Genomic DNA, 23,193 nt, shown 5'->3' with positions numbered 1-23,193 from the left:
GTAAAGTAGCTAAAGGAAATGAAAGAAATGAGGAAGTAGAAGAGCTGAAGAGAAGATTTCAAAGGGCGGCTCGAGAAGACAAAGTATGATAATGACATGTGCAAAGACTTGGCGTTAGAAAAACAAAAGGGAAGAACATGCTTGGCATCTCTCAAGCTAAAGGAACTGAAGAAAAAATCCAAGCCTCGAGATGCAATAGTGAAGGATTATACAGGCAAAATATTGAACAACACAGGAAGCATCAAAATAAGATGGAAAGAATACACAGGGTCACTGCACAGACACACAGACACAGACACAGACACACACACACACACAAAAGCATGGGTCGATGTTCATCCATTTCAGGAGGTAGCATGTCATCAAGAACTGATGGTATTGAAGGAAGAAGTCCACACTTCACTGAAGGCATTGGCAAAAAACAAGACTCCAAGAACTGACAGGTACCAATTGAGATGTTTCAACAAACAGATGCAGCACTGGCCGAATAATCTAGCCATCCGATTGGAAGAGATCCATGTTTGTGCACATTCGAAAGAAAGTGATTCAACAAAATTCAGAAACTATCAAACAATATCATTAATATCAAAACTCAGTAAAGTTTTGCTGAAGATCATTAAAAAGAAGTTGCAACAGAAATTCAAGTCAGATTCAGAAGAGGATATGGAATGAGGAATATCATTACTGATGTCTGATGGATCTGGGCTGAAAGCAGAGAATACCAGAATACCAGAAAGATGTTTCCATGCGTTTTATTGACTATGAAATGGCATTATACTGTGTGAATCATAACAAATTATGGATAACACTTCAAAGAACGGAAATTCTAGAACACTTAAATTTGCTCATGTGAAACCTGTACATAGACCAAGAGGCAGTTTTTCAGAGAGAACAAGGGGTACTATGTAGTTTAAAATCAGGAATAGTTTGTGTCAGGGTTCTATCCTTTCATCACATTTATTCAATCTGTATGCTGAGCAAATAATCCAAAAAGCTGCACTCTATGAAGAAGAACGTGGCATTAGGTTTAGAGGAAGATTCATTAACAACCTACGATATGCAGATAACACAAACTTGGTGAAAGTGAAGAGGACCTGAAGCACTTAGCGGTGAATATCAAAGACTACAACCTTCAGTATGGGTTGCACCTCAACATAAAGAAAACAAAAATCTTCACAACTGGACCAATAAGCAACACCATGATAAACAGAGAAAAAATTGAAGTTATCAAGGATCTCATTTTATTTGGTTCCCCAGTCCATGCTCATGGAAGCAGCAATCAAGGAATCAAATGATGTATTGCAAATCTGCTGCAAAAGAACTCTTCAAGGTGGTGAGAAGCAGAGATGTCACTCTGAAGGCTAAGATGTGTATGACACAAGCCATGACATTTTCAAACGCCTCATATGCATGTGAAAGCTGGACAATGAATAAGGGAAACCGAAGAAGAAGTGCTGCCTTTGAATTATGGTGTTGGTGAACAATATTGAATATACCATAGACTGCCAGAAGAACAAACAAATCTGTCTTGGAAGAAGTACAGCCAGAATATTCCTTACAAGCACAGATGGTGAGTGTTTGTATCACATACTTTGGACATGTTATCAGGGGAGACCAGGCCCTGGAGAAGGACATTATGCTTGGTAAAGTAGACAGTGAAAAAGAGGAAGACCCTCAGTGAGTTGGATTGACACAGTGGCTGCAACAATGGGCTCTAGCATAATAACAAGTGTGAGGATGGCACAAGACTGGCCAGTGTTTTGTTCTGCTGTATATAGGGTCACGATAAATTAGAACTGACCTGATGACACCTAACAACAACAATACCCTGTTCAGCTCGCTGCCTGTCTCTTAGTTTGCTGTACTGTGGTGGTTTGGACGTTGCTATGATGCTGGAAGCTAGGCCACCAGTATTTTAAATACCAACAGAGTTATCCATGGTGGACAGGTTTCAGGGGAGCTTCAAGACTAAGACAGACTAAGAAGAAAGACCTGGAGATTTATTTCTGAAAATTAGACAATTCAAACCTTACAGATCACAAGAGAATACTGTCCAATTCACTTGCTTTGGACATGTCATCAGGACAGATTAATCAGTCCTAGAGGAGGATATCGTGGTTGGTGAAGAAGAAGGCCAACAAGGCTGTAGGAGACCCTTGGTGAGATGGACTGATACATTAGCCATAATGATGGAATCTAAATTGCTGGCACTTGTGAGGATGACACAGGACCTGGCAACCTTTAGTTCTGTGGTACCTAAGTTCACCATTAGTCGGAGTCACCTCAATGGCAGCTAGCAAAAAATTACTGTTTGAGAGGAGAACTGAGATATGAACTTGATACAATATACCAAATATTAAAATGTTCAAAGATCTCATGTTTACTATGAAAGAACAGGAATTAAAAATACAGCTTTCAAATAGCTAGAAGGAAAAAGAAAATTTCATCATTCCAATAAAAAAAGAAACAGGAAAGGCAGAATAATAACAAAAAAAAGAACAGTGAATATGAAGTATAATATGGGAATTATGTCTAAATGTATGAGTAATAGCAAGAAAAAGGGATTAATACCTTAGGAAAAAACATGTACACTCAGCTTAGACTTGCAAATCCAGCCATATCTTATTTATAAAACAAAATTAAAACATAATGACAGAAACTTTTAAATTATGTGACTACAGGAACAACCCTCTGCCAGATACCGTTGATACAGAAATGATTAAGAAAAGATTCCTTGCAGTCTCGAGAGAGAAACAGCCCAGTTAACAAACCAGTTATCAATTGCTGTATAACAAATGACCCAAAAATGAAGTGCCTTAAAAGAACAAGCAGTTACTTCGCTCACAGCTTTGCGGGTTGGCAGTTTGGGGTTCTTCTGGTCTGGGGCAGACTCAGCCGCTCTCGGCTGGGCTCCCTCATGTATCCGGAATCAGCCACAATGTCAGCGGGAGGGCAGAGGGTCTGAATTCTTCTCAGCTGGATTCTCTCTCTAATGATCTCTTGTCATTTATTAGGGTGGCCTGGGCTGTTCCCATGGGTTCTCAGTGTTTGAAGAGCAGCAAGAGGGCAAGGAGGAGCCCTGGTGGTGCAGTGGTTAAGGGCTCAGTTGCTAAAGGAAAGGTAATCAGTTTGTACCCACCAGCTGCTCTGTGGAAGAAAGACATGGCACTCTCCTTCTGTAAAGATGACAGCCTTGGAAATCCTATGGGGCAGTTCTACTCTGTCTTTCAGGGTCACTATGAGTTAGAATATACTTGAGAGTGATGGGTTTGGTTTTTGGTAAGAGAGCACGCCATGATGTGTCTGATTATATCTGGTCTCTGCTTCTATTAGTCTTTGTACTGTCCCAAAGACCAAAGCAATCATAGATCAGTCCAAATTCAAGGAGTGGAGGAAGAATCTTGCTCTTGAGAAAGGGAGCTATAAGTCATATAATATGTATGGGTACATACATATTAGAACATGTGGCCATTTTTGCTATCCATCACAACATGTAAATGCAATCAAGTTTGTCCCTAGTTGTGGCAGAAGCATTTCTTAAATACAATAGAGTATGCAGCAGGATGGGAAATTCTACCAGGTGTAGGGTTGGAAAGGCTCCCACCAGGAAGTGATGTTTGACCTAAATTTTGAAATACGAGTGGATGGTTAGGAGATTTTCTTTTTTTTTATATTTCCAACCACTTGCCCACATTCTACCATCTGTACTCACAGAAAACGAGCCCTCTGCTCCCATGTTGACATCTTTCATTTTCCTTCAAATCCTCAGGCTCTCCTCTACCTACCAAGCACAACTTCCCAAACCCTGCCTTAAAATGTTTCAACAATTTACTTGTTCCTTTCCTAATTGCCCCCTGGACAAAAAAGGAGATCAAGCAGAGGACAGTGGACCTTTCCCCGAGGGCTCTCCTAAGCCTCCCAGGCAGGTTGACCATAGACGTCTGGAGTCTCAGTGCTTTTCTGTGATGATGTAATCCTACCCTTTTGAGTGGCTCCAAGGGAGAAGCATGTGGACAGGCCAAGAGGCTTCACACGGTTTAGAGTCAGGAGGTCAAGAGAGAGTGGCGTAGACACCACCACTGAGTGATAGTACCTCCAGGCAACAGACCGAAAACTCCATTCTGCACGGATGGCTACGAAGGGTGAGTCTTTTGGAAGAATCTTCTTTTATCTAATCAATAGATATACATTGAGTATCTCCTATGGGTGGGGCTCTGTCTCACTTTCTGGGACTGCCAAATATGAGGCAGACCTCATCTTTGTTCCCAAGTTATTTACAACCCATTTGGAAGACACAAATTGGAAAATGAGCATCTCCTATGACTCAGTGCTATGATGGAGGATTACTAGGTGCTCTGAATACATAAAGCAGGAGCACAGACTGGGTACCATGGAGGAGGAACCAGTCAACTGAAGGGAGAGTATGTCTACTAGTCAGAGGGAACAGCCTGTGTGAAGCCTAAGTGGCAAAGGAGGCCTGAGAGGTGTTCAGAGTGGACATTGTGTTTCTAGAGCTGGAGAGATTTGATGCAGGGCCAGAGAAGAGGTTTGGGAGAAACAGCGACTCATTATACTCTTCTATTCCCTCAACTCACAGTTTCCTTCCTCTTGGATATTGACTTCTTTAAGTGAACATCTCAATTCATTTTTAAGATACAATTTCCCTCCTCCCAGCCTCCTATCCTCTCCCACAACAGTTGCCATGTTTTTTCCTAGTGCGCTGTTTAGATTCAAACTGGGCCCTTGGAACTGAGCGATGTCAGCGATGATGTCACACAAGGGTTACTGGAAACCTTGGTGCTCACTCAGATCCTAACTGCTCTTTGGAGAGGTTGTGGGTCTGAGGTCTCCTGTGGGAGAGCGACTTTGGATACCAAATTACAAACGGTTCTGCCTAAATCAAGGTCCCCAACTTGTGAGAGTTTGGGACATCATCTCTACGTGGGAGGAGGAGAAACATCTTGCCGGTGACCATCCTTCGTGGTTCATCTTCACCCAGCCAGAATGGAGCAGCAATACATGAGAAAGAGGCCTTTCTCTAAGGCCCAAGGTAAGGGTGGGAGAAAAATTCAGTCTGTGCGATGGGTGCTGGGCAGCAAGAGGTTTGATTCACTCCGGAAACAAGGACCACAAGGGATCACTGAGGCTTTCACCTGAAAAAACTTCCTGTCAATTAGTAAACAGTAAGAAATTATACTGTGAATAAATAAATGAAGGAATAAATATGTGAGTGAAGTATAGAAATCTACTGTCATCTGAGGGGCTTTCCATAACAGTAGCAGACAAGTCAGATTTGTGAACTCTCCTGCTCTGTTAGTGGAAAGAACGCAGGTGGGCAACTGGGGCAGTGGGTATAGAACCAGGGAGAAGGGTGGTTACAAAGACTTGTACTTAATTTTTTCAGGAGACTGAATTAATATATCATGCGAATTAAAACAAAATATCAAATTTATCAGGAGGTTTTGGGAGAGGGTGGTGTGATGGAGCACAGTACCACACGTTCATTCAGAGTTCCCAGTCAATGTAAGCTGCCACAGTTCTCAGCCTGGACTCAAGCAGAAGAAGGTCCAGGAAGGCCCTGCCCCTCTAGCTCTAGGGATTTCCTTTCTCCTCCAAGGTCTCCTGACCATCTTTACCTAAGGGTTTAACAATTCTTCTAGGTAAAGACAGCTATAGTATAGATCTTTTTTTCTCTTGTAATTGAATAATTTCTAATGTATGAGTCAGTGACACTCATTACATTCTTCAAGTCATGTAACCATTCTCAATATCCGTCTCCAAACTCTTCTACAACCATTAACATAACCTCAATGCCCCAGTGGAAAAACTTCCCCTTACCCCTGCCCACAACTGGCAATGACCAATAATCTTTGCTTTCTATATATTTCCTTATTTCATATAAGTCACATTGTACAGTATTTGCCCTATACTTAGGGCAAATACTAACTTATTCCATTTAGCATGATGTTTTCCAAGTCTAGCAGGAAAGAATTTTAAAATTCCAACTATAGCTAAACTCATTTTCTGCTATCATTCTTAGTTATCCATTCTTTCTCCGACTAGTGTGCCCCCGCCTTGTCTTCTTTGTTGCTGCCCCATTCTGCCCTTCAGTGGCTGAGCCCTGCTTTCTGCTCCCTCCTTGATCTCTGTATCCTTCTAACCAACTGCTGGCATGTTCCCTCTCTGAATCTTGTCTCTCTCTCGAGCTTTCCCTCCATTCAACGCACCCAACCTAGCTCCATCTCTTTCTGCATCCTGAACTCTGCAGTCCTTCCCACAGATTCAGAAGCATACACAGACCTTTAGGTTGACATAGACAACCCACGGAGACATACACAGGAGAGGAGGTTGTGTGTTCTCCATCTGAAGTTCTCGCATCAAGGTTCTCAGATACGGCCATCTCTTTCTGCCTCACTTCATCTACTAAGGACTGGGCTTCTATTCTGAGAAAAACAATTTTCATCTTCTACTGTGGCTGGGTTAATAGGGGTGCAAGGAAGAGGTATACATGTAAGAATCATAACTAAATATACACATTCTTCTCTTTACGTATACCTCCTCTATAAAAAGCCTTTCAGTAAAAAGAGGATGAAAAGAGGTTACCATTGCTCTGGAGTGTTTACCCTCCAAATTTACTAAGAATATCACCCGCATACAAAACATCAAGTCACACATTTATTATGAAGCTTCATGGGAATGAGGTCATTTCTAAGTTCCAAAGGAACAAATTCATTGGAATTCAATAAATGTGGAATTAAAGAAAAATAACTTCTTAAAAAATGAACTATCATAAACAGTGCCACTTTACAATGGAGACTTTGTCTTCCACAGCAGTGCCCCCAAAGGGTGGTGGGTCTCTGGGGAAGAAGAAAGAAACCATGGGGTCTGCAGAGGTGGAGGATGTGGTGATGGAAAGGCCTCCAGGGGTCCCTATGACCAAAGCTTTGGGGTCACAGGTGAGAATAAGGACCCTGAAAGCTCAAGTAAATTAACTCTCTATTCTCAGAGGTCTCTATCCAAGAGGAAAATGCGCAACAGTCAGCAACATACCAAGAAAAAAGTCGAAGCTCCAGGCCAAGGAAGATTCCAAAACAATCTCAGAATTCTTATCCTTCATCTTCCACCGAGCAGCCCTCTCACTCCTCCAGCTACGGGGCTGCCCCAGGAAAGCCATGGGTCAGGTGCGCATATTTCACCAAGGTGCACACGGTCAAGGGGGTGGCGGTCGCCTGGCAGACCAAAACCTCCTTTGACCCCGTGGGCAAGATGCCCCAGGTCTTTGAGGCCGAGCTCTCTGAGGAGAGCACCATCGGCTCTGCCCCAAGTCTGGCCAACACTGAGTCCCTGGTCAGCAACCTGGAGCCCTGGCAGGAGGGGCCCCAGACCTGTACCCAGGAGCCCACTGACCAACGGGAGGAGCATGGGGAGAGACCCCGCGCAACCACCCCGGAGTGGCTGGTGACCCGTGAGCACGGCTTCCGCTGCGTGGCCTGCTGCCGCGTGTTCCAGTCCCGGGAGGCCCTCGTGGCCCACGCGGAGCATGGTGTGAGCCAGGGCTTCAGCTGCCGGGTCTTCTTTGAAGAGCTGCTGGAGAGGCAGCTGCCACGCTCAGTCCAGCGAAGGCCCAGACGCTGCCACCAGCTGGCCAGGCGTTGCCTGATGGCCACCAAGAAGAGGGAGGTGAGGGAGAAGAGAGCGGTCTGCAGGCGCCTGGAGGAGCAGCTGGAGAAGCAGAGAGAAGAACTGAAGAGGCTGAGGCACCAGCTGGACAGGCTGCAGAGGCAGGAGACCAGGCTGCAGAAGGAGCAGGTGCACCACCGAGGCAAGATGGGAAAGCACCTGAAGACGTGCTAGAACCCCGGGACTAGGAGGAGCAGGGCCTTTGGGCTGGAAACGTGGGCCCTTCAGTAGAGACCTCCATTCAGGTTCGTTTCACCCAGCTCCCCTGGAAGATCATACTCTCCTTCCCCTGTGACCCCAACCCTCCCAACCCAAGTGCACAGAGAACTCCAGCCCTAAGGGAGATCTGGATGGAAGAAGTCCCAGATAGCTGACCGCAGACACCAGGTCCCCTCAGAGGCTCCCCTGGCCCAGGAGAGGACAGGACAGGCCTCATCTGGATGGTGAGATCTTGGGACCATAAGGATGAGCGCAACATAAATAGGGAAAGGGAAATGGGATTTCAGTGGGACTTGGGAGGATTGGGGGGGCCCTGCTGAGGTGTCATGGTGAAGGGGGTGTCACTGAGTTCTTTGGAGGAGAAGGAATGAGAGAGATGGCAGGCTGTTGCGAAACATGCCTGCAGGTGAGCAGTGGACATAAAGCCCTAAACAAACAACTCTGGGGCCCTTCCCAGCAGTATAGAGGCAGAGAAAGAAGCAGGGCTTGGTAGGAGGAGAGAAGGGCAGGTTGAAGGAAAATGAACTCACCCCAGCCATGTCTTCTGGTCTCCTAGGGTGAATTTGGGTTTATGATTTGGATGCACCCTTTTTGCCACATTGGGGGAATGTGAACTGGGAGGTGGTGTAGAAAAATCCCCCTGGGTGTTAACCATTTCTGGATAAGAGCTGATCCAGGGCTTGCAGGATATTTCCTGTAGAGCATGTCCTAGGGGAAGGGGTAGAGCTTTGGAACTTTTTCTTCTCCTTAAAATCAAGCTGTACATTCCGGTTCTTGACATGTCAAACAAACTTGCTAATTTTTTTTTTGTTTTCCTGTGGTCAAATCTGACCTGTCCCGAGGTCAAAGAACTGGAAGAAAAAGGCCCTCTGAGGGGAAAGAACCAAAAGAGAGGACAAGCTTCAAACCCAGGGAGAACAGCGAGAACACAGGTGATCAGAGGTAATGGTGGGAAGGGGCAGATTCAGGGCCAGACTCAACAGTGGACAACAAAGCCCCAGTCTCAGTCGCGACATCAAATCCCAAGTCTGGGGAAGCCCTGGACATGACAGGGGTGTATCCATCTCTCTGGGAGATGAGACCACAAGTATCACAGGGAACCCCCCATGGGCAGAGAAATGGAGGGCAGGGCCTCTAGGATGGGCACCTCCGTCCACAGTCTGTCCTGTGTGTATTCCTCAGAGTGACAGAGACCGCTCCTGCGAGGCAGAGGGTCACAGGTAGAAAAGAACCAAGGTGTTCAGACCAGGTAAATTCTGCAGTCTCCTAAGGATCCAAAATGAAAAATCAGAGATTCTCAGAGGTATCAGGGTGGGAGGGGTTGGTATTCCCAGGCTGGGGAGAGGCTGGCTGGGGAGGTGCTGCTTTCTGAAATCTTTTCATCAACATCTTTCTTCTTAAAAGCTACCTTCCCAGTTGATGTCCTCTATGATCTAGGCTCAGACCTGAATGGGGCCTAGCATGCACAAAGGCGGGTTATCCAGCGGGGCTAGGCAGGGAGGAGGTGGAAGCAGCATATCCGGGAAAGAGAATCTTCTAGAGGCGCAAGAGTTACCTAGTGAATTGCACATGGTGTCCAGCCTTCTGAATTTAGCTGTAGACGTGTGCTCGCAAGACGTCTTTGAGGGGTAACTCTACTGACTTCCCAAAATTATTTTTGGTCATTTCCAGTCATAGAAACCAGAAGAACTCACTGGCTCCAAGAACAACAAGAAATCCACTGGATCTGATTATTACTTTCTGCGGTGTGCTCTCCTGACAGTGATTCAAATCTTTTGTGTGTCATTCTGGAGAATTGTCACCTATTTTAAATATCTAACAAAACACGTTAAAATATACATATATCTATGATGTTTATGAATTTCCAAAGCTCTGAAATTGTTTTTTATCACATTTGCAAGATTACAGATTTGTATGACAAAAAAATTTATGTCAGGGTCCCACCCTCATATGTAATTTGGTCCTGCTCCCCCAAGGTACGCAATGTAAATAGACACACGTGTATCCTTCCCTACACCTCTCTGCAGGGTCACATATACACAGTCACAGGTACACAAGTACATCTGCTGGGGTGTTTACTTTTATGGAAGCCTGGTCACACTCTACCCACATTGCTCTCGCCCCTTATTTCACTTGATATTCTACCTTGATTCTCTTTAAGTCGTTAGATATGGCACTGACACTATATTTTTCAGTCTTTAACTTACATGAATAATTTAAATAGATGATATCAATTCAGTACACTTTATCTGGACTTCTACATGTTGTCAGAAGCTATCAAGTCAGTTCTGACTCACAGTGGCCCTTTGCACCACAGAACAAAACACCATCCGGTCATGGGCAATCCTAATAATCTTTGCTATATTTGAGCACACTGTTGCAGCCACTGTATCAATCTCATTGAGGGTCGTCCTCTTTTTCACTGGACCTCTGCTTTACCAAGCATGACGTCCTTTTCCAGGGACTGGTCCCTCCTTCTTGATAACATGGCCAAAGCCATCCTTGCTTCTAAGGAATATTCTGGCTTTCTCCCTTTAAGACAGATTTATTCTTCCATACATAACACTACTAAAGTGGAAACATTATCATCCATGCTTTTTAAGTCCACTCTTCCTGCGTGTTCTAGCTCTCCTCCCCCTGTTCTTTCCTGCAAGTGAATCCAAGGTAATTCAGGTTAACAATGTGGTAGTCTCTCTTATCCTTGCTTAAACAAACACACAGACTTATACACACTCATAAACATAAACAGGTATCCAAGCATATTCAAACAATTGATATTGTTTAACCCAGATGTGCTCATTTTATATACACTTCTCTGCATGCACCCTGATTTTTTCAGTAATACTTCAATAATACTTCACAGAGATTTTTCCCACTCAACTACTACAACTCATTTATTGATGATGTAGCTTTACCATAAGTTATATATCATTCAATTATCAATGGACAGTCAGTGTTTGGTCAATACTAATAATAACTATCCGTTGTATACTACAGGATCTGCTTCTGTGGAAAAGACTCCATAGAGTGAGATTTCCAGCTCAAAGTATGTTTTAAAAGTACAGAGCCATGGCCATGTCTTTCCCCTAGAGGATGTCCTAAAGCACCTCTCCAGCCATGTCTCAGGGTATCCTTCACCCCACAGCCCAACCAGCCATAGATGGTGTTGATTTTTAAATTGTGCCAGTTTCACTGGGACTTTGATATTTTCTTAACTACCAGTGTTTTTGAGCAACTTGGACTATGTTTATTGGGCATGTGGATTTGCTGTGAACGATCTGTTTGAATTCACTGATCATTTTTCAAGTGCTTAACTTTTATCCTTCTGTGTAAAATGGAAATTGTTATTAAGTCTTGTCATCTCCATTTCACATGATTTTCCAAATCTATCATTTGTGTATCACATTTTTGCAAGCTTTGTCCCCCAGAACGATCACTTGAGTCAGCACCATTTATTAAATAAATATAATTTTCTCAAAATACCGCCTTTGTATCAATGGTTATTGTGACTTCTTAGCAGATTTTGTTTCATTGGTCGACTTGTCAGTTTCTATGCTATGTAATATCAATTTATTCTGTTACCTGAAGAGGTAGACACCTGTTAGTATCCTGCTTTTTCATGTTTTTCTTCTCTATACCTTTTAAAGCAGCCACAGTGTTGCAGTGATTAAGTGCTCATCTGCTAATCCAAAGAAGGTTTGGCAGGTCGAACCCACCAGGGGGCACTGAGGGGAAAGACCTGTTGTTCTGCTCCCATAATGATCACAGCCTAGAAAACCCTATGGGGCAGTGAAATGGGATCGCTATGAGTCAGAAATGGACTCCAAGTCTCCTAACACCAGCAACATCCTCTGTTATCTACTGTACTATTTGTAGCATATGATTACTGTATACAATTCAAAAACAACTATCTTAATATTCTGACTGGAAATACATTCCACTTATATTATTAGTTTTAGGGACCTCCATTTAATTGACAAGACTTCTCATTTGAAAATATGGCATATTTTTTGCATATATTCAGGTTTCATTTTATGTACTTTAGTACATTAGTTTTCGTCATAGAAGTCCTTTGCTGCTTTGGTCAAAACAATGTTTTCCTAAATATTTTACAGTTTTGAACACAGTTTGATCCAGTCAAGTAGTAGGGGAAAGAGAACGGTCTGCCCTTCTCACCCTTGCCAATTTGAGACCCTCATGTCTATACTGGAGAGAAACCATTGATTTTGATGTATTTGTCTTTTATTCAGGTATGCAATTATATCATCATTATTTGAAAAATCTCTTATTATACTTATACTAGTTATTTAAATTTTCTAGTTTATTCCTTCACCTGAAAACTATGTTGAGTGATACCAAAATTTTTGTCTAGTTCCAAATTTATCAGAATGAGTTGAATATTAATTTTCCATTTATCTCACACCTGCTAAGTTTGGGGAGAATCTATTATGCCCCAATAGATAACTACTACTCTGACCTGCTGACCATTATTGTAATCACACACAACTTGTTTCTGACAGTTAAGTACTTCCACCTGGCCTCTGTTGATCTGGGATCCCATGATTTGCATTGCTACTAGGCAGCCCAGCTCCCACTAACAACCTGAGCCTATAGACGATTGTTGCTGTTAGTTGTCATCAAGTCATTTCTGACTCATGACCACCCCATGTGGGCATAGTAGAACTAACTGTTCAATAGTGCTTTTAAGGCTTTCATCCTTTAGTAGCAGATGGCCAGGAATGTCTTCCAAGGATCCTCTGAGTACGTTCAAACTGCCAAACTTTCAGATAATAGTCAAGCACTTAATTGTTTGTGGCGTCCAGGGACTCCCTACAAAGTATACATATTGGTAAGCTCTATGTTGCTGGTGCTCCCCTCATCTCCGCATTCCTTATTCTTTTGATGAAATGGGTATCCTTCAGGACCTCCAAGAAATGGTCTTACAGAAGACTAACTCAGACATGCCCACATATTGGAGGCTTTTAATCCCTCTTCCAACATCTGACACAGCAGGTCTGGCATTTCGATTTCAGAGAATGTGGGCCATTGCCTTTTCTAAGCTTCCAAAAGCAATCCCACAGCATATTAAACCCATTTCCAGAACCCTTGCTACGGCAATAAATCCTTGTCAACAAACACTCCTTGACCCAACTTTATATTAAACTCCCCTTGACTCAGCACCTTCAGCACCCACTCCTCAGCACACTCCCATCCTGCTCACACAAGGCAGCCAGGTCTTGCAGCTCCTTCAGTGTACAGTCCCTCCCCCCTCAACCACAACAGCACTGCCCCCTGGTGGCTATGCTGGTATCTGACAACTAAGTATCTGGACAAATGCATGGGACACTATCTCAGGACTCTGCAAAGGAAAGTGTTGAAGGTGGATGGGGGCAGGGCGGAGCCAGAACATAGAGTATGAATATTCCAGAGGCTGAAATTAAGTGAGCCCAAATCTCACAGCTGCACACCCGTTGTGGACAGAAACAGCCCCGAGAGAAGCCCTCTCTCATATAAATGGGATAGAAGGTCCACAAAGGAGAGAGACAGGCAGCTGGGCAGGTGGGCAGACACCTGAAACTCTGGCAGAGGAGAATCCTTCTCTCTGACCAGAGTATGGAAGAACCAAATATTGTAGAGAAAGCTCCATTACATTTTCTCTCTCTCTGCTGTTAACTGACACCTAGTCAATTCTACCTCAAAGGGTGAGACTTTTCAAAAGCTGATCGCCAGGCTTGTCTTCTGAGGCGCTTCTTGACAGGTTCAAACTGCCAGCCTTTTGGCTGGTTGTCCAGTGCTTTGGCCCCATAGGCAGAACCAGTCACTGATGTGCACAACAGAATAAGGAGATTAAAGCTCCAGCATTCCCACCAGTGGGCCAGGAAAGCACTCCTTCTGAACTCAGAGAGCAGAAGAGAAAGAGGAGGCTGTGCAAGAAAGAGATTCTGCAGACTTGCTATGAACTCCTGGTTCACCCCTCAGGTGCGTATCCATTGCCCTGACCCACAGAAGCATTATCAAATCCTTTAAGACCCGCACTATGGGTTAGAATGCCATCGAGGTTCCATACTGAGTGGCGCTCACATAGATTAGACTTTAATACAGCTGCAAAGCCTTCAAAAATTGAACTAACATTTGAACCATAGAATACAGAAGATGGGACAGAACTTGGAGCCTGAACATAACTGGGTCAATCGACTGCTAAAAACAAAAAAATTCTCCATAAAATTTAAGCAGGACTTGTACTCTCAAAATCATAAGAAACAGATTTTAAAATGCTATTCTAATCCAAGAAATAACAGGGACACTTTTTAAATAAATGGAAAGATAATAGGTGCTATTTGCAAATGAAAATTTTACATGTTAAAAGTACAATCGTAGAAATCAAAAATTCAGTTGATATTTTCACAATAGCAGAATGGTGATGACAGAGAAAAAAACTAAATACTTGAAATAGATCAGTAGAAAATATCCATTCTGCAAACTGAGAGGAAAATATGGAAAAAAATGGACAGTGCCTCAAGAACTAGACAAAAAGCTTATTTATTGGAACTCCAGAAGAAGTGGACAAAATGTGTGGTGAAGAAAATAGTATTTGAAAAAATACTGGCTGAACACTTTCCAAATGTGGTGAAAGACGTAAACTTACAGATTCAAGAAGTTCAGCAAACCACAGCAAGTTAAAGAATTCCATGCCCCAAAACCGAATTTGCACAAAAATATTCTGCGAGTTATGGGTTTTTTGCCAAGCCAGTGGGCCTTATGCCACATCCCAAGTATATTTGTAAGTACATTACTAATATATATATATATATTTTTAACAGCAGCATGTAAAAAGAAAAAAACAGTGTACTGAACTTACAGACATACCCGGGAGGGGAAAAACAGTTGACACACACATATATATATAAATCAACTGCAGAATAACAAAGGTCAAGAAAATACTCAGGAAGGAGGTAGAGAGAAAACAACACATTTCACCTGAGAAAAATAATTTGAATGACTCTGTATTCACTATCAGAAGCCATGGAAGCCAAAAAAAAAAAAGATTGTGAAACAACATTTTTTCAACCCTGAAAGATGGAAATATTAACCCAGAATTCTATGTATCATGTATCTATGTATCATTACCTTCAGGAGTAAAGCTCAAATAATGCCATTCTTAGGGGAAAGAAAACTGAGAGAATTCATCACCACCAGACTTCTAAGTGAAACACTACGGGAAGTACTTCAGGTGGTAGACTTGGAATTTCAGTTGTTATTTAAGGAAAGCAGAAAACGTGGAAACTATGTGGTTAATATACTACATCAACACTGTAGTTACTGCACAACATGGCGCTGGACAAGCCTCTTTGGAAAGTTTTTCCAGTCTCTTGGAAATGCTTGGAAATACATCCTGGCAAATCATTACTAGAGAATGGAATTAATTTTGACAATACCTGAGAGATGTCTGTAGTCAAGTCTCGTCAATAAACTGGAAAATAAATTTACTAACTGAAACTAAGGTGTGGTAACAAAACATGAGTCTCAGTTCCCGTGTGGCCATGAGCTGGCTGTGAAGGCCAGCCTTCCCCAGAGAGGCACTTCAAGCACATTGGGGGCAACAGCTTCCTGTTGTTATTGCTAGGTGCCATCGAGTGGGTTTCTGAGTCATTGCGGCCCAGTGTAAAAGGATAACTGCCCCGATAGGGTTTCCTGGTTTGTAATCTTAATGGAAGCAGTTCGCCAGGTCTTTACTCCTTAGAGCCTTTCGGTGGGTTCAAAAAACTAACCTTCAGTTAACAGCCGAGTGCTCAAACTTGGCACCACCTGGGCTCCTTGGAGCAATGGCAGCACCACAGAATTTGGTAGAAACCTTCCCATAGGCCTTCTCTGAGAGGTAACCCCTTGCTTAAGGACCAAGTTTAGGTTTTATATATACTCATTCTACATAAATTCTAGATAAGAATTACAGTGCTTCCTTGAGCGGACAATATTGTATATGCCCTCCATAAACAAAATGTGTCAAGGGCAAAGTTTAATATTAAACCAAGGCATTTCCCGTCAGTCCTTACCTGAGAGGGTCTTCGTGAGAATTTCCTGAGACTCTTGGAAAAGGACTTAGTAGACACTGCTTTCTTTTTACCTCTTCACTCCTGAACAGAAACCGCTGCTAAGAGGTCATGCGTAAAGCTCCAAACGCCTCTTCTTATCCTGAATGTAAGCCGTGTAATAAGACCAGGAACTAGGCATTCAGCTGGGTGAAGAAACCCAGGAGTACTTCCTGTCTTCAACACCTTCCAGTTCCAGTGAAATCCTGTTATGAGTCACTAGATCAGCCCAGGAGTTGGAAGACTGAAATTCCTGGTCCTCTGACAAGTGGGAAGAGCAGGGTGGGGTTAGGCAGAGCCTCCTTGACCATCACTTGCCCCAAGAGGCTCTGGAGGCTGCTTCATGTTCTAAGTCAAAGGCCCTTCCAGCCCAGGCACATAAGAGCAGGGAAAGACTTTGTCCATTGAAAGAAAAGATGGGCACAGGAGTGGCAGCTTTTAGGGCACTCAGCATTGGTCAGCTTTGCGACTTCAGGACATCCTGGCCCATGGTCGCCTTCACACCTGGGCCTTTATAGCCTCTTCACCTCTCCGTCCTTCCCAGTTTTCTCCCAGCACCATGGGCTGTGGCTTCTGCTAGTTTTAATGATTTCAATGTTTCAGTATTCCAGTAGCTCCTCACCCCACTCAGGGGAGGCAGTTTTGCAGACTGCAGGACACAAACCCACAGTGCTGTTTACGTGTCCTTCAGCAGAAACACTTCCGAGGGTACAAGTTGGCCTCAGAGATTCTGAGACCCAGGCAGAGAGAAGCCCAGGGGGAGGGTCACTGGCTTCAGGAAGTGTCAGCACTCTCAGGGTCATGTCCCTGGGGTCATGCCCAACTGCAGGAAAAATGAAGTGGGCTCTGAGGCTCTGTGTGTTGACCATCCAGTACACAGACCCCGGAAGCCTCTGGAGGATTCTGTCTTAGTCTAACCCAGCACTGGGGAAATCCTCACAGGGTAACAGCAGTGATATGCCTGGGGATCTTTATTCTAAAAGTCTCAAAGCAGTTGATACAGTCTTGTGAGGTGGGAGATGAGAAAGCTTGGGACCACCGAGAGAGGATGGCAAAAGAAGGAAGCCTTTATCACTCCCTCTGTTCAAGTTTTTTTTTTTTTAATTCCAACTGGGGCTCCAAACAGGTCTTTGTTGTTAAAGTTGTATTTCTCTGTGTTAATTTATGATCCTTAACTCAAATCTAGAGTTTCGAGCTCATTTTGATAATTCCTCTTTAGTCTGTGGAGACAGGAGTCTGCCTTCAGCCAGTGGTGAGAGTGGAAGAAATAAAGTCCCTAGTCCAGACTGGGGCAGGCTCTGCTGCTCCGCAAACTAGGGGTGTGGTCCCTGAAGAGCCCTTCTGAGGACAGCACAGGAGGGGCGTCCCGCCTGGAGAAAGGGCAGAGGGGGGTGGGGGATTGTTTGTGTGAGCAGTGTGGGCTCTGTGGCTTTGCCTTCTCCTCCTGGAAGTGCAACCTGGGGCCCTTCACGTGCAGAGCCAGAGTCCTAGGGTGACCACAACTCTCCCACCCTTTCTGGGTCACCCTCTGGACCCAAGTCCCCATACGCCTCCTCTGCCCTACTATCCCAGCATAAGCACTGTGACCGGGCTCAGGGGTATACCCTGGGACTTGACCTCGGTAGACTCAGGCTTCCCCTAGTTCTGGTGGGACCTGTGAGCCTAGCGGGTCTGAGTTCAGGGAAAGCCTGGCGAAAGGCTCCTGCAGCCAGCTCCTTCCTGATGCACGTGAGATTGTGGTGGGGCAGCCTCCGACCTGGCACCTCCCCTGGGCGCCCCTCTCCACACAGCCCTGCCCAGTTCCCTCCCCCGCCCCCGCAACCGCCCAACCACCTCCTCCTGCCTCCTAGTTCTAGAGGAGTGCTCTTTGGATGCCCATTTGCAACTGGCACCCCATGGCCCTGCACGGAGTCAATCCAGCTAATGACCTCAACCTGAAGTGCACAACTTTGAAACTGCTAGATACGTGGGAAATGAACAAAAAAAAAAAAAAAAAAAAAGAGGAGAAACACTTAACAAGAAAAACAGTTACAAAAAAAGTTATATGGGACTGTATTCTCACATCATGGACTCAAAGATGCTGGGTTGTATTTTTGTTTGCAAACAAGTCTTAGATAAGGGAATTGGTACCAGGAACAGATGTAGAGTTTGACTTTGGAAAAATGAGGGAAAATCTGGGATTGATTAATTGACGTGGATGAGACTGAAAATAGTGATAACAACATAACATTCAAAGATGAAATCCTAGCAGCCTAGAACATGCAGTGGAAATTTTTCTAAGTAGCACCAGAAAAGACCTTTAATCACTACACAAAATGGGTCAGTAGTTCAAGATCTCCCTAAGAAAATAGGAGGCCGAGACCACTTTCATTCAGGTTGCAGCAAACAGGCAAGAAACAGAGCATTTTAATCTTGTGCAAAGTCAGAAAAGAAGAGAAAAAGATGAGATGCTCCTCTACTTCATCCCTAAGGCTAGTTTAATATTGACACCAAATTAGACAAGGATCGTAGAAGAAGAGTTACAGGGCAAGCACACTAAGTAACTGAGATGCAAAAACCTACATAAAATACTGGCAAAGGAAATCCAGCAAAGTATAAACCAGGTAATACGCCATCATCAAGGGGGTTTATCGTCAGCATGCAAGCTTGAGTGAACATTAAAGATTTAATAATTTAATTCACCATAAGCATAGATGGAAGAAGAAAAGACATGCTCACCTCAAGAGATGGGGACAAAGCAGTTGATAAAATTCAATCACACTGAGAGATAAGGACTCTGAGCAATCATGGACCAGAAAAGGAGTTCCTTAAGTTGGAAAAATACAACTGGCATGATAGTTCATAGTGAAATGTGGGACATTCTCTTTAAAATTAATTAGCATTAAAATAAGGATGCTTTCCCAATTTGAAGACTGGCGTCTGGCGTCTTAAACATTAGAAAGCAGCCATCTGAGGTTCATCCATTGGTCTCAACCCACCTGGATCAAAGGAGAATGAAGAACACCAAGGACACGAGGTGATTACAAGCCCAAGAGACAGAAAGGGCCACGTGAATCAGTTACTACATCATCCTGAGACCAGAAGAACTAGATGGTGCCCGGCTACAACCAATGACTGCCCTGACAGGGAACACAACAGAGAAACCCTGAGGGAGCAGGAGAACAGTGGGATGCAGACCCCAAATTCTCATAAGATCATACTTAATGGTCTTACTGAGACTGGAAGGATCCCAGTGGTCATGACCCCCAGACCTTCCGTTGCCCCAGGACAGGAACCATTCCCGAAGCCAACTCTTCAGACATGGATTGGACTGGACAATGGGTTGGAGAGGGATGCTGGTGAGGAGTGAGCTTCTTGAATCAGGTGGACACTTGAGACTATGTTGGCATCTCCTGCCTGGAAGGGATATGAGAGGGTGGAGGGGGTCTAGAAGCTGGCGAAAAGGACACGAAAAGAGAGAGTGGAGGGAGAGAGCAGGCTGTCTCATTAGGGGGAGAGTAATTGGGAGTGTGTAGCAAGGTGCATACGCGTTTTTGTGTGAGAGACTGACTTGATTTGAAAACTTTCACTTAAAGCACACAAAAAAATTCTTTAAAAAAATAAGGATGCTTTCTATCATTATTTATATTAAATATTTAACACTGGAGGCCCAAGCTAGAACAAAGCAACAACAAAAAGAAGGAAAAGCTGCAACTGCTATTACTCATAGATTACAGAAATGCCTCCACAGAAAAATTAACAAACCATTGAAATTAATGCTAGTCAATCATAAATATAAACTAAAAAATAAACTGCATTTCTATGCATCAGCATCAAGCCGACTCTGTTGTAGCTCTTAGTGAAGGCAGAGGACACTGATAAGGAAATAGCAGGATTCGGGTGGGCTAGACAAGGAGGGGAGAACACTATTTTACACCAGGCTTCATGGATAACCATGGGTATGTGTTAGTCATCTAGGGCTGCCATAAGAAAAAAATAACACAATTGGGTGGCTTTAAAGAACAGATATTTATTTTCTCACAGTTCGGGAGGCTAGAAGTAGGAATTCAGGGCATGGCTCATGTCTACTTCAGCTTCTAGCAGCTTCCAGCCACCCTTTGCGTTCCTGGCCTTGTAGATTATCTTCCCCTTTGTCTGTGTCCCTCTTCCCCTGTTTGTGTCTGTGTCTATTCTGTTCTTTTTGTAACTCAGAAGGGATTAGGTTTAGGACCCACCCTACACTGGTATGGTCTCATTAAAATAATTTTAAAAATCCCCTATATCCAAATCAGGTCACATTTATAGGTACAGTAGTTAGGATTTCAACGTAGCTTTGGGGTTACACAATTCAGTCCATATAGTACCCTCACCAGATATTCTAGGCTGAGAGTACAAATATGAGCAGCTGAGAGTTCTATTTTTTGTCTATATTAGTTGGCTATCACTTGTCTGAGTCCACCCATATAAACTTTGGAGCAACTTATTATGAAGGACCAGGCCAACCTTTATTAGCCATGTCCATTATGTGGGAAAACGCACACATTCCCATCACTGAAGCCCTGAGAAATTCATCGATAAGGGTGGAATGGGGTTGGGACCAAGAATTGTTTCATGGCATTGATAACATGGCATAGCTGTTAGACATCTACGTGGAGATGTCAGGTAATAATACTGACAGCTAACACTTACTGGTGCCAGGACTCTTGTGAGGGTTTCTCCTTTCTTAAGATACTTGCTCTGCATGATACCCATGTGAGGAATGTATCATTATAAGGCACATTTTACAGATGAAGAACTCGGTACAGAGAGTTACGCTGACATTTGAATAGAAGTCATGAACCAGGAGGAGTTGAAATGGATGGAGGTGTAAACATCACATCCTCAGCTACAGACAGCCACCGACTCACTGAGACATCCTAGAGAGAGGGTGTCTATATAGAGAGAGAGGACTAAGCACTGAGCCTGAGGGCACTCTGACATCTAGAAGCCGGACAGATGAACGGCAGCCAACAAAGCTCTCTGAAGTCCAGTGTGGTTCCTGGAGCATGGTCTGTCCTTTCTCTGGACTGCATTTTACCAGTCCCCCTCCCACCCGCACTGGGTGTCCCCTTCACAATGGCAGGGACAATGTGTACCTTTCACCACTGCGTCCACATGATGTAGACTATTCCTGGCACATGGAATCTTTCTAGATATTGATTGAATGAAAAAATGAAAATGATGAATGAAATCATAGTTTGCTACCCCCACGTGTCTGACAGTTTGTCATATTGTGGGGGCTTGTGGGTTGCTGTGATGCTGGAAGCTATGCCACCGGTATTCAGATACCAGCAGGGTAACCCATGGAGGACAGGTTTTAGCTGAGCTTCCAGACAAGAGAGCCTAGGAAGAAGGACCCGGAAATCTACTTCTGGAAAGCATTAGCCAGTGAAAACCTTACGAACAGCAACGGAACACTGTCTGATATATGGCCGGAAGATGACCCCCCCAGGTTGGAAGGCACTCAAAACATGACTGGGGAAGAGCTGCCTCTTCAAAGTAGAGTCAACCTTAATGACATGGATGGAGTAAAGCTTTCAGGACCTTCATCTGCTGATATGGCACTTCTCAAAATGAGAAGAAACAGCTGCAAACATCCATTAATAATTGGAACCTGGAATGTACGAATTATGAATCTTGGAAAATTAGAAATCATCAAAAATGAAATGGAATGCACAAACATCAATATCCTAGGCATTCGTGAGCTGAAATGGGCTGGTACTGGCCATTTTGAATCAGACAATCATATAGTCTTCTACGCTGGGAATGACAACTCGAGGAGGAATGATGTTGCATTCATCGTCAAAAAGAACATTTCAAGATCTATCGTGAAATACAATGCTGTCAATGATAGGATAATATCCACACTCCTACAAGAAAGACCAGTTAATACAACTATTATTCAAATTTACACACCAACCACCAGGGCCAAAGATGAAGAAATAGGAGATTTTTTTCAGCTGCTGCAGTCCGAAATTGATCGAACATGCTATCAAGATGCATTGATAATTACTGGCTATTGGAATGCAAAAGCTGGAAATAAAGAAGGATCAGTAGTTGGAAAATACGGCCTTGGTGATAGAAACAATGCCAGAGATCAAATGATAGAATTTTGCAAGACCAACGACTTCTTCATTGCAAATACCTTCTTTCACCAGCATAAACGGTGACTATACACATGGACCTCGCCAGATGGAACACACAGAAATCAAATTGACTACATCTGTGGAAAGAGACGATGGAAAAGCTCAATATCATCAGTCACAAAACGGCCAGGGGCTGACTGTGGAACAGACCATCAATTGCTCATATTCAAGTTCAAGCTGAAATTGAGGAAAATCAGAGCAAGTCCATGAGAGCAAAAATATCCCACCTGAATTTAAAGACCATCTCAAGAATAAATTTGACACATTGAACACTAGTGACCGAAGACAAGACAAGTTTTTGAATGACATCAAGGACATCATCCATGAAGAAAGCAAGAGGTCACTGAAAAGATAGGAAAGAAAGAAAAGACCAAGATGGGTGTCAGAGGAGACTCTGAAACTTGCTCTCGAACCTCGAGCAGCTAAAGCAAAAGGAAGAATTGATGAAATAAAAGAACTGAAGATTTCAAAGGGCCTCTCAAGAAGACAAAGTAAAGTATTATAATGACATGTGCAAAGAGCTGGAGATGGAAAACCAAAAGGGAAGAACATGCTTGGTGTTTCTCAAGCTAAAAGAACTGAAGAAAAAATTCAAGCCTCGAGTTGCGAAAGTGAAGGATTCCATGGGGAAAATATTAAACGACGCAGGAAGCATCAAAAGAAGATGGAAGGAATACACAGAATTATTATACCAAAAAGAATTGGTCACTATTCAACCATTTCAAGAGGTGGCCTATGATCAGGAACCAATGGTACTGAAGGAAGAAAAGTCAAAGCTGTTCTGAAGGCACTGGCGAAAAACAAGGCTCCAGGAATTGATGGAATATCAATAGAGATGTTTCAGCAAACAGATGTAGCACTGGAGATGCTCACTCGTCTATGCCAGGAAATATGGAAGACAGCGTCCTGGCCAACTGACTGGAAAAAAAAAAAAAAAGAAATATATATATATATATTTTTTTTGGAAGAGATCCATATTTATGCCTATTCCCAAGAAAGGTGACCCAAACGAATGTGGAAATTATAGAACCATATGATTAATA

At 43.5% G+C, this 23,193-nt stretch overlaps 2 long non-coding RNA genes across 12 annotated transcripts in view; one reads left to right on the top strand and one right to left on the bottom strand.

Annotated features, from left to right (window-relative positions):
- Positions 1-23,193, bottom strand: part of LOC135230104 (uncharacterized) — a 617,741-nt gene that overhangs the window by 51,930 nt on the left and 542,618 nt on the right. For 7 of the 11 annotated variants that reach the window (XR_010320749.1, XR_010320742.1, XR_010320747.1 and 4 more), the window contains exon 6: positions 15,951-17,356. The exons of the other annotated variants lie outside the window; for them this stretch is intronic. This is a non-coding gene — a long non-coding RNA (uncharacterized LOC135230104). The remainder of the gene's footprint in view (positions 1-15,950; positions 17,357-23,193) is intronic. 11 annotated transcript variants of the gene reach the window in all.
- Positions 1-23,193, top strand: part of LOC135230107 (uncharacterized) — a 495,299-nt gene that overhangs the window by 121,125 nt on the left and 350,981 nt on the right. The window lies entirely within an intron of this gene.

This window comes from Loxodonta africana, unplaced genomic scaffold (genome assembly GCF_030014295.1).
Source record: "Loxodonta africana isolate mLoxAfr1 unplaced genomic scaffold, mLoxAfr1.hap2 scaffold_76, whole genome shotgun sequence".
Lineage (NCBI taxonomy): Eukaryota > Metazoa > Chordata > Mammalia > Proboscidea > Elephantidae > Loxodonta > Loxodonta africana.
Note: the sequence above shows the minus strand (reverse complement) of the source record. Positions and strands in the feature narration are given on the sequence as shown.